We start from the raw sequence: 13,010 nt of genomic DNA, 5'->3' as shown, positions 1-13,010 counted from the left end.
TTGTTCAAGACAATCCTAATCTACTGATAAATTTTAGCTATGGACTTTATAAAACTCTGAAAATCAAAGAAATTAATCATTTCACAAAAGCATTCTTCATTTTCAAAATAGGGGTTGCATAATTTCTTTAAATAGCAAATTCTGATTCTATAGTGAAAATATTTTCATTTTTAATGATAGATTTACTATTTTTCAGGAATCTATTTGTTACCTAAGCAAGGTTTACCCAATAAAGATGTAAAGTGGATAATTTGCGAATCTATACTAGAAAATTAAACTTGTTTGTTATTTGATATAACTGTGTCTAAGAAGCTCACTTTATAAAAATGGCAAATATAAATAGACAATGTATTGATCATTTCTTATTCCTTACATTATCAGCCTTCCTTGAAAGTAAGGTCAAACAGCAGACATTGCTAAAATATGTAACTTTTTACTTTGCATGATAGACTACACATGTATGTAAATGCCCCCAACTAAAAAGCATCACAATTTTGTATATAATTTGTGTGAAATATAAAATCATGACTATAAGGAGCTTAAATACCACAACTGGGTATATAAATTACAGATAATAAAGTAAACTCCTGCATTAAATAAGATAACTCCATGAATTTCCTATTATAATTTGCCCTAAAGAAATAGTGACTGGACCCAGTGCTGCTCCTTTTGGAGGCTGGTTTGTTCTAGAGTTATACAGAGGGCAGAAACTCTCCACCTAAAGGGGAAACTTTTTGGCATATTTTCCTACCAAAGCCTACATGCAAATTCCATATTTGTACCCTCCATGTACTCTGATGTTACTTCTCCACTTTTTGGAAAAATACCAGACACCACAGCTTCTAAACAAGCTGAAGTCTCCAAGAACCTGCAAAAGTAAGAGCAGCAACAACTGCCATCTCTGTGCTCTATAGGCAAGATAAATTATATTTTGTGTTATTTGCATGTTGTGAAAACAGAAAATGTTGTCAATATGGACCCCACCATAGACATTTGCCCAAGGACACATAAATTATTTTAGGGGTGATTACACTAAAAATACAGAATGCCATTTTTATAAAGGATCTTTTTAAGGACAAATGTCTCATGCCTCCTTTGTCTCCAATTAGAAGATGCTTAACTAAATTTACTCTTCAAATAGAGTGATACAATACAATTGATGCACTTCCAGATCATTTTTGTCATACTGTATGCATTTTGTTTATTATGAAGAATTTTCACTGGATGACAAATTGTATGGAGATTTTGTGTCCGTTTATTCTGTGTGACTGTGTCTGTACATAGACTGAGAGCTTATTTATTTGTATATAGGCTGTTCAGAGTAAAGTGTTTCTGTCCCATGGACCTCACTCGGATAAAGGGCGTTTCTTCACCATATTCATGTTACACTTCCCACACCTTTGTGCTCCTACAACTGGTAATCAAGTCAAAGAATATCACTTTCTGTAACTAAGTCTCTTCAGTGTGAAAAATAATAGTAATAAAATTATTATTGAACCAAAGAAAATGTTGTACATCTTATATCTTTGGAGTAGTTATTTACCTTCAAGCACTCAGGACTAAAGATCTCAAAAACTAGACCCACAGTCACAGATTTTTCATCACCAGGTTCAAGGAGTTCATTTTACAGCAGGTGCTGCATTTACCCTACAGATCATCAGGGTTCAATCTCTGACATCATACAGAGTGTCCCAAGCACCATAGGCATAATCCATTTATGTAAAGCCATGAGAAAGCCCTAAGCACAGCCAGTTGTAGTCCAAAAATAAAACAAAAAAAATGTCATTTTTAAATGAACAACAGCAAAAAAAGGAACAGGATTTACTATAAATTAGTAAGTACTCTCTTGTAGAATACTTACTAATGTCGCCTGTGCTTTAAGTGTCTTGGGTCACTGTATACACAGAATGAATGACATTAATATTTTAGTTTGCATTCAGGAACTATAATGAAATTGTACATTTTATTTTTGTATTTATTTATTGGGCCACACCCGACTGTGCTTAGGTGTTACTCCTGGCTCTGCACTCAGAAATCGCTCGGGGGGTGGGGGACTGGAGAGATAGCACAGCAGTAAGGCGTTTGCCTTAGACACAGAAGGACGGTGGTTCGAATCCCGGCATCCCATATGGTCCCCCAAGCCTGTCGGGGGCGATTTCTGAGCATAGAGCTGGATGTAACCACTAAGCGCTGCCAGGTGTGACCCAAAAACCAAAAAGAAAAAAGAAAAAGAAAAAGAAATCGCTCAGGGATGATATGGGCAGGCTCAAGGGACCATATGGGTTGCCAGGATTCAAACCAATATCCGTCCTGGTTCTGCTGTATGCAGTCAAATGCCCTACTGCTGTGCTATCTCTCTGGCCCCTGAAATTGTACATTTTAAAACCTGGGTCATTGAGATAATACAGTGGGTAGAGTGCTTATATTACACATAACCAACTTGTATTTGATCACCAGCACCCCAAGTGGCCCCCTGAGCCCCACCAAGAGTGATAACATAGTACAGAGTGAATATAAACCCTGGACACTGCTGGGTATGACCTCAAAAAAATTACACACTTAACATACCTGTTCAAATATTATAAATGCCTGACAGGCATAAAACCCAAAAAACAAAACCATTTTGTGCTCAAAAAAATTCCTAAACATCTAGTAAATCAAACTTAAACTATAGAAACCTGGGATATCACATTTAGGTGGCATCTATAGACATACTAAAGCCTACTACATTCCTCAAATTATTATTTGTGTCCAATATAAATTATATTTCCATTAGAATTTTATTATCTAATGTGCTAGGTTTTAAAACATTTAAATGTAGCTTAAATATATGAATAATTATATAAAATATTCCTAAACTTTGGCAAAATATTTTAATAATGTCTTTATTTAAACACCATGATTACAAACATGTTTGTAGTTGGGCTTCAGTCACTAAAAGAACACCCCCTTTCACCAATGCAACATTCCCACCACAAGTGTCCCCATCTCCGTCCTCCCACAGCCCTGCCTGTATTTGAAATCGGCAATCTACTTCTCTAACTCATTAGCATTGTCATGGTAGTTGTTAGTGTATTATTTCTCTAACTACACTCACTCATCTTTGAGGTGTTTCATATTGTGAGCTGGTCCTTCTGGCCCTCATATATGGACATTATTACAATAATGTCTTTAATTTTTTTAAAAAAACCCATAGATAAGTGAGACTATTCTGTGTCTCTCTCCCTCTGACTCATTTCACTCAGTATAATAGTTTCCATGTCTATCCATGTATAGGAAAATTTCCCGAGTTCATATCTCCTGAGGGCTGCATAATATTTCATTGTGTATATGTACCACAGTTACTTTAACCATTCATTTGTTGAAGGGCATCTGGGTTGTTTCCAGAGACTACCTATTGTAATTAGTGTAGCAATGAATATAGGTGTGAGGAAGGCATTTTTGTATTGCATTTTTGTGTTCCTAGGGTATAACCCTCTGAGTGGTATAGCTAGATTATATGGGAGCTCAATTTCCAGATTTTTTTGAGAAATCTCCATATTGTTTTCCACAAGAGCTGGACAAGATGGCATTCCTACCAGCAGTGAATGAGTGTTCCTTTCTCTCCACATCCCCACCAGCACTTATTGTTCTTGTACTTTGTGATGTGTCCTAGTCTCTGTGGCATGAGATGGTACCTCATTGTTGTTTTGATATGCATCTCCCTGAGGATAAGTGATGTGGAGCATTTCATCATGTGCCCTTTGGCCATTTGTATTTCTTCTTTGAGAAATTATTCATTTTTTCTCCCTAGTTTTTGATGGGGTTAGATTTTTTTTCTTGTTAAGTTCTGTCACTTATATATCTTAAATATTAACCCCTTGCCTGATGGGTATTGAGTGAATAGTTTCTCCCATTTGTGGGTGGCTTTTGTATCCTAGGCACTATTTCCTTTGAGGTGTAGGAGCTTCGTGGCTTAATATAGTTCCATCTATCTCTGTTTCCACTTGTATGGAGAATGCTGTTTCCACCTTGAAGAGACCTTTAGTCTTGATGTCATGGAATGTTTTACCTATGTGTTGTTCAATATGCCTTATAGTTTCCAATCTGATATCCAGGTGCTTAATCCACTTGTATTTGACCTTTGTGCTTCGTGTTATGTGGAGGTCTGAGTTTGCTTTTTTGCAGGAAGCTAACCAGTTGTCCCAACAACACTTATTGAAGAGGCTTTTCTTGCTCCATTTTGCAGTTCTTGCCCCTTTATCAAAGATTATTTTATTGTATGTTGGGAAACATTTTCTGAATACTCAAGTCTATTTCACTGATTTGAGGGTCTGTCTTTATTCCAATATCATGCTGTTTTAATGACTATAGCTTTATAATACAATTTAAAGTTGGGAAAGGCGATGCTTCTCATACTCCTTTTCCCTAGGAGTGCTCTAGCTATTCGTGGGTGTTTATTGTTCCAAATAAATTTCAGGAGTGCTTGATCCACTTCTTTGAAGAATGTCATGGGTATCCTTAGAGATATTGCATTAAATCTGTACAATACTTTGGGGAGTATTGCCATTTTAATGATTTAATCCTGCCAATCCATGAGCAGGGTATGTGTCTCCATTTCCTTGTGCCCTCTTTTATTTCTTGAAGCAGTGTTTTGTAGTTTTCTTTGTATAGGTCCTCCACATCTTTAGTTAAGTTGACTCCAAGATATTTGAGTTTGTGACACTAATGTGAATGGGATTGTTTTTTTAATGTCCATTTCTTCTCTATTATTATTGGTGTATAAGAAGGCCATTGATTTTTCTGCATTAATTTTGTAGCCTCTATGGCACAATATTAGACAGTAAATCAAATATGTGTATATGATATCCCAGTTTTAAAAAATCACTCAGGGGCTGAAGAAAAAGTACAACAGGTTGAGTACTTGTTTTGTAGATAACTGACCCAGATTCAATCCCTGAAAGTACTATGGTCCAAACACCACTAGAAGTGATTCATGAATACATATCCAGAAGTAAGCTTTAAATAGAGTGGAGTGTGGTCCCAAACAAACCCTCCAAAAAGTCATTTAGAGCTAAGGAGAAAGCACAAATGGCTAGTATGTATTCTTTGCATATGGAAGCCCTAGGTTTGTACTCTGGCACCTCATGGTCCCCTGAGCACTGTCAGTAGTCACCTTCTAGTACTGAGCCAGGAGTAATCTTTGTAGCCCCAAAACAAAAATAAATACATTAGAAATTTTATTAAAAATTAAGTCATTCAAGGCCAGAGAGAGAGCATGGAGATAAGGCATTTGCCTTTCATGCAGAAAGACGGTGGTTCAAGTCCCGGTGTCCCATATGGTCCCCCGAGCCTGCCAGGAGCAATTTCTGAGAATAAAACAGGTGTGTGCCAGGTGTAATCAAAATAAAAATTATATCACTCAATTAAAGACCAGTTCTCTCATCTCTGTCAGGATTGGATGAAAGACTGAATAAGGATACCATATTTATCATAGACTATGACACATGAAACCCGTATACAACCAAGATGATTCTACTTGAACCACCAGTGAATACATAGAATTTAGAACTCAGACTTGGTATGAAATTCTGTTTCATGGGCATGATATGCCCCTACTTCAAGAAAACCAAGCAATTCCACTGGGGTTTAAATTTCACAATCCAGGGTCATCATTTCCATTGTTATTTGAGATGAGAGAAAGAATTATTACTATGACTTTTTAAAATTGAAATCTCTGAGTTTTGTCTCCTCACTTGAATAGGTAAATTCTAAAACCTAGGTCATTTGCTGTGCATTTTTCTGCAACATTTCTCTGTAGTCATGTAATCTTTTTATTGATTCTTCCCAAATGAACCCTTATTTCTCTGAGAGAAGAATTTATGAACTACTTTCTATTAAGGTCAAAATTGCAAGACATTTTGATTCAATGTTCAATCAAATGATGTTTTAAAACTTTTTTGATGGTACTTTTTATCAGCATTACTTAATTCTTATTTTAATATACTGATTTCAAAACAATATTTATTATATTGATTAAAATATTGGCTAATATATAAACAATGATTTGTAGCATTTTTATTTTATTGATATTTTCTTGGAGAAAATTATAAATTTTAAAATAGAAAATTCAATTTAATTTTGTTTATATATACTAAAAATTTAACAACTCCATTTGCTATTGAGAATACATATTGATAATATCCTCTATTATTTCTATTGAACTCTAATTTTGTTTATTTTGTTTGTTTTTTGTTTTGGGCCACACCCCGCATACTCCTAGCTCTGCATTCAGTAATTATTCCTAGCAGAACCCAAGGGACCATAGGGGATGCCAGGCATAGAATGCGGACTGGCCACATGCAAGGCAAATGTCCTATCCACTGTACTCTAACTCTAAACCTTAAATCCTGTTCTATTGAAATAATTGTATAAATCTGAATTTCACCTAGAAGATATGCTTTCCATCATTTTTATTCACAAGCCTATAACAGATTATACATTTATGAAGCTTACGAGTCTAAAAAAACATAACACACTCTAAAATTATTTCATATTTCTATAATGTCTTTATCTTTTTTGGAGGGCTAGGTTTTTTAAGTTTGGCTACATTGGAGATTTATGTCAGTAAAAACTTCTGATTTACTACAGCACAACAGGCATGCCCAATTTTTGGTGATGTTATTTTTCTAAAATCATTTCAGAGTGTCCTCTCAGCTTAAAGTTGAGTAAAGCAAAATTAATAACTCCCTATTTATGGGAAGAAGAAATGAACAGACAATTTCTTAAAGAAGAAATACAAATGGTCAAAAGGCACATGAATAAATGCTCCGTATCACTAATCATCAGAGAGATGCATATCAAAACAACAATAAGGTACCATCTCATGCCACAGACACTAGGACACATCACAACGAATAAGAACAAGCAGTGCTCACAGGGATGTGGGGAGAAAAGAATTCTCATTCACTGCTGGTGGGAATGCAATGTAGTCCAGCCTTTATGGAAAACAATATGGAGATTCCTCAAATTACTGAAAATTGAGCTCCCGTTTGATCCAGCCATACCACTATTAGGGATATACCTTAGTAATACAAAAAAAAAAAAAAACACAATACAAAAATACTTCTGCACACGTATATTCATTGCAGGGCTAATTATCATAGCCAGAATCTGGAAACAGCCCAGATGCCCAACAACAGATGAGTAGCTAAAGAAACTGTGTACATTTGCACAATGGAATACTATGCAGCCATAGGAAAAATTAAGTTATGAAAAATTTTTATATGTGGATGGACATAGAAACTATTAGGTTGAGTGAAATAAGTCAGAGGGAGAGAGATAGATACAGAATAGTCTCACTTATCTATGGGTTTCAAGAAAAATAAAAGACATTAGTGTAATAATACCCAGAGATAATAGAGATGAGGGCTGGAAGGTCTGGTCCATGGTATAAAGCTTACCACAAAGAGTGGTGAGTTCAGTTAGAGAAATAATTACACTGATAACTATCATGACAATAGTAGTGAGTTGAGAGAAATAGAATGCCTGTCTTGAATACAAGCAGGGCTATGGGAGAAGAGAAATGGGGGGGCATTGGTGGTGGGAATATGGCACTGGTGAAACCCAACTACAAATATATTTGTAATTATGGTGCTCAAATAAAGATATTAATTTTTTAAAAAGCCTGCTTATTTTAGGGCTGGAGAGATAGCATGGAGGCAAGGCATTTGCCTTGCATGCAGAAGGATGATGGTTCGAATCCCAGCATCCCATATGGTCTCCCAACCTTGCCAGGAGTGATTTCTGAGTGGAGAGCCAGGAGAAACCCCTGAGCACTGCTGGGTGTGACCCAAAAAAAACAAACAAAAAAGAGCCTGCTTATTTTAATTAGAAAACAAAAAATGTGGTGGTATATATCTTGTCTAATAAAATGCTAAAGGAAACTTTCACATGACTAACATTATGTTTTAGTATGGTATAATTTATAATAGTAATAATAATATATTATGAAATAAAAATACCTTCACAACTATATGTTAACAATTGTTCTGTGAACATAGTTTTTCTTCTTTTCTGGTTTTTGAGCCAGCCCCAGTGGTGCTCAGGGTTTATTCCTGAATCTGTGCTCAGAGATCACTACTGGCAGACTCTGGGAGCCATGTGTGGTGCTGGGGATCAAACCCATATTGACCACAAGCAAGGCAAGTGTCCTATCTTCTGTACTATCTCTCTGGTCCCAAAAATATTTATTTTAAATTTCTAGGGACTGGAGAACTAAGTCAACCGGTTGAAGTACATACTTAGTATACAGAAGATCCAGAACTAAATGGTTCCCTGAGCAACACAAGGAATATCCCCATACCCCATTGGATATAGACCAAAAGTAAAATTTAAATTTTTTTTAAACTTCCTTGTTGTAATAACCAGTAATATGCTAAGGTCCAGCTGCTTTGACCATCACCTCACCACTGAATCTTGATATATGATCAAAGTCTGAAGCTATTGAAAAGACTGACTTTGGTCAAATTCTTCCTCTATAGCTGTGTATAAACTATTCTGTCTCAACAGTTTCTTGTCTAAAAGATCCTACATGGTCTTTCAACTCCCGCCCCTAAGGGTGTTAGAAAGAGTGAAATATGGATATGGAGAGATAGCATGGAGGTAGGGCATTTTCCTCGCATGCAGAAGGACAGTGGTTCTAATCCCAGCATCTCATATGGTCCCCCGAGCCTGCCAGGAGCTATTTCTGAGCATAGAGTCAGGAGTAACCCCTGAGCGCTGCTGGGTGTGCTTCCCAAAAAACAAACAAACAAACAAACAAACAAACAAAGAAAAATCAAAAGAGTGAAATAAAACTTCATAAATTGCCTGCTCAGGGGGCTGGAGAGATAGCAGAACAGTAGGGCCTTTGCCTTATGAGCAGCTGATCCAGGACAGACATGGTTCGAATCCCAGCATCCTATATAGTCCCCCTTGCCTACCAGGAGCTATTTCTGAGTGCAGAACCAGGAATAACCCCTGAGTACCTCCAGGTATGACCCAAAACCCAAACAAAAAAATGAATAAATAAATAGCCTGCCTCAGATGGAGGCATTTAGTTTATAGTAGCTTTTAGCATCTATTAGCCCCTCTTTCTACCTCATGTAACCTTGAGCAAATTACATAATTCAAGATTTAGAAAACAGTGTCAATGGCTATTTACTGGTATATATACAAACATTCAAAATTTGAAGATCATGGAGATCCTAATCTCTTATCTCAATACTCTAATATTAGAGACACTGCTACATCCCATATCCTAGTAGAGGACAAAGATCTCAGGCCCTACCTCTACTAGGCAACATGACAAAGATTCTAACAGCTTTGCCTAGTTAATATCAATAGACCAAGAAGGATTTTACTCCAGTCTAGGTGTCAGGCTCAACAGGAAATGAAAAATTCAGAGGCAAACCAAAGTCCTTAGTATTTCACATATTTCCTGAAGACTTTGTGACCTATATAAGTTAATGACATTCTGAGATACTAAACTTTTGCTTGGTCTATCTTGCCTCTAGTGTCAATTCAAACAGTGAGTGCATTCTGAATATTTCTACACAGGCAGACCTAACACATTGCAAACCCAGAGTTGGCAGGTCCCTGATAAATTAGACTACTGTGTGCCATCACCCATGGCAGACATCAACAATCACAGCAGCATTTCCCACTATTTTATTTCAGAATTCCAGACAATCACTACCAATCTAATCATTAAGCAAGCAAGAAATACTAACTAGCCAAACATTGTAGTCCAAAAGACTAATGAGCAAAACAAGGTCTAAATAGGCAATGCTTTCATCCTGAAATCACACTGCTGAGCTATAGAACTAGCTATTATGGTTCCATTTCTGTTTTGGGCATTGAGCTTTTTTTTCTTGTTTTTCTCTTCTGCAACATCCCAAAAAGCATATGAGTAGTTTTTCATGTTGCCATGGTTGTTTTCTGCACCAACCACAATGCACAAGAATGAGAGAGCATCACTCACAAGCCAGAGTAGCTAGAGAAGTATGATAAGAAAATGGATTCTTTAAAAGACTTATGTTAGGTCATTAGTTAGGCAATAGCCAGACAATGAATAATAGCAGCTATTAATTAGTGAACATTGTATGGAAAGAAAAGAAAAGGTTTTGCTGCTGGGATTCAATAATGGACTTTCCAGTAAATAATAACAACTACCTTAGGGGCAAAAAAAAAAAGTGTATGTCCAAATTTGGTCACAAAGCAGTTGGACGATAAACAAACAATTCTGTCTACTGCCAGCAGCTAATGACCCGTGTCCTTGAAATAGAATCAGGTCAAAGAAGACTGTAAACACTGTAGCTTCCCTGTCTCCTCTTGGGAGTTGCCTCAAATGTGCAATCAATCCCAGTAACTATTCTACCTGACTTCAGGAAAAATGTAAAAGGATAAAAAGATTTACTTTCCATAGAAAAAGAATGCCAGATATCCCATTGCTCTGCTTTATGAATGCCTTCAACAGCATCTTTGGAGCCTTGGTGGTGGGAAAGACCTTATCCCTGTCAATTTCCCTTCAACTTCCATATTCAGACCTTCCTCTTACTACCTTCTTTCAAGTCTGTCAGAACCAACTGGGGGCTTTGGCAAATTGCCACTGTAAATCCCAGTACCATCTCCCACTGACAATGTTCTCCCACTCTAGAAACCTCCCTATAGGAGTGACCCCTAAATCAATGCAAACTTAATAGAAAAACAATTGATACTCCAATTTAGCATATGACCCTGATCCCCAGGCAAATTATAACCAGCTGTAGGAGCAAGGGCATGCCTTGGAAGTCATCTGACTAAGCAGGAAAAGTGCCTTGCATGAATACTTGCCATTCACCAATCCATGTTCTGTACCTGCAGTAGACAGGTTTCCAATCCAGGTCTGGCATGAGCACTGAGGGCCTATGAAGTATAGTTTACATTCCCTGTACTCAAAGACATTATGGTCTATAGAAGAAAACAAATGTGTGATCAACACAGTACTTCTACTAGAATAAAGAGCACAAGAGGGTAAGTATCCACATTAGAGGCCAGTGAGATAGTATAGCAGGTTAGGTATTTGCCTTGCACTTAGCCAGCCCAAATTCATTGGGTTTTTTTTTCTTTATTTAATCACCATGATTACAAACATGTTTGTAGTTGGGTTTCAATCGTAAAAAGAACACCCCTTTCACCAGTGCAACATTCCCACCACCAGTGTTCCCCATCTCCCTCCTCCCCCACCCCCTGCCTGTATTTGAGACAGGCATTCTACTTGTCTCACTCATTAACATTGTCATGATAGTTGTTAGTGTAGTTATTTCTCTAACTGCACTCACCTTTCTTTGTGGTGAGCTTCATATCATAAGCCAGTCCTTCCAGTTCTCATCTCTATTGTCTCTGGACATTATTACAATAATGTCTCTTATTTTTCTTAAAAACCTATAGATAATTGAGACTATTCTGTGTCTATCTCTCTCCCTCTGACTTATTACACTCAGCATAATAGGTTCTATATATACCCATGTATAGGAAAATTTCATGACTTCATCTCTCCTGATAGCTGCATAAAATTCCATTGTGTATAGGTACCACAGTTTCTTTAGCCATTCATCTGTTGAAGGGCATCTGGGTTGTTTCTAGATTCTGGCTATTGTAAATAGCACTTCAATGAATATAGGTGTGAGGAAAGCATTTTTCTATTGCATTTTTGTGTTCCTAGGGTATAACCCTAGGAGTGGTATAGCTAGATCATACGGGAGCTCAATTTTCAGTTTTTGAGGAGTCTCCATATTGTTTTCCATAAGGGTTAGACTAGATGGCCAGCCCAGATTTGATCTCCAGCATGGCATAAATTTCTCTGAGCACTGCTGCTCAGAAGTAAGCCCTGAGCATAGTCAGGAGTGAGCCAAAAATAAAAAGCAAACAAATAAAAAAAATCCACACAACATGGAAGGGCAGCTTTCTGCTCAGCACCTTAAGTGCATGTTTTGCATGATAGACACCTGGTTTTTAATCCCAGTTATGTCATTTTCTAGCTGGGTGCTGAACCATCTCTCTGTATCTTATTTGCCCTAATCATTAAGTTAATTTATTATTATGGAAAAATTAAAATAAACTATATGCGTAAAAAGTAAGCATTAAGAAAGGATCATTATACCTACAAAAATAAAATTGGGCATAATTAAGAGTGTTTTTAATTGGGTAAAATTAGTTAATATTTATTTGGAATACTACTAAAATCGTGTCTTAAAGTAAGTCATATGCTATATCTACTTCCTCATGCAAGCAGTCTATATTCTCATGCCACTACAGATCATGCCATGATGCAGCTGGAGCTTAGGAAATCCCACCCTGAACAAATGAGGTCTTGGCGATGCTTCAAAATAATCTATGGGGAGGGGAAAGGTTGATATAAGAGAAACTACACGGTCCATTAGTTGATAGTTATTGGAACTAGGTGATGGGTATGTTATGGTCCGCTGTACAGTTCTCTGTGATATTTTGCTTCTCAGTAATTGGCATTTTTATTATAAACAATTATCTTGAAAGAATGACTGGTAGAAGGCTCTCGGGCACCATGGCTCTCTACTGTCATTAGTCATTAGTACCTTCATGTGAAAGGAAGAACATTCTGATGGCAATGAAGCAAAAACAGGAGATGGCAGAGTGGAAGAAAGCCAAAAAGTAAGTTTGTGGAGAGAAAATCAGGGCAGTTCCCAGGGAAGCTGGGGCAGTCAGGAATGAGCCTGCTTCCCCATCCAGGTACTTTCTCACCTTGCCTATCACAGAGTTTAACCTCAGTTTCCCATGCTGGCAAAGCTTGGCCAGCTCTGCTTTGATGCTAACTCTTTTCCTCAGACTACAACTGACTGATTCTCCGCCATGATGGCAGTCCAGTGGACCTAGTGCTGCCTTGACACAATTTAGCAGCTCAGGCAGAAATTGAACAAAACTATCTGCAGAGGGTAGAGTTAAAGGCCAAGACAGCTGTGGCATTAGCTCAC

Source organism: Suncus etruscus, chromosome 1 (assembly GCF_024139225.1).
Source record: "Suncus etruscus isolate mSunEtr1 chromosome 1, mSunEtr1.pri.cur, whole genome shotgun sequence".
Classification (NCBI taxonomy): Eukaryota; Metazoa; Chordata; class Mammalia; order Eulipotyphla; family Soricidae; genus Suncus; species Suncus etruscus.
This window is presented reverse-complemented; position numbering follows the sequence as displayed.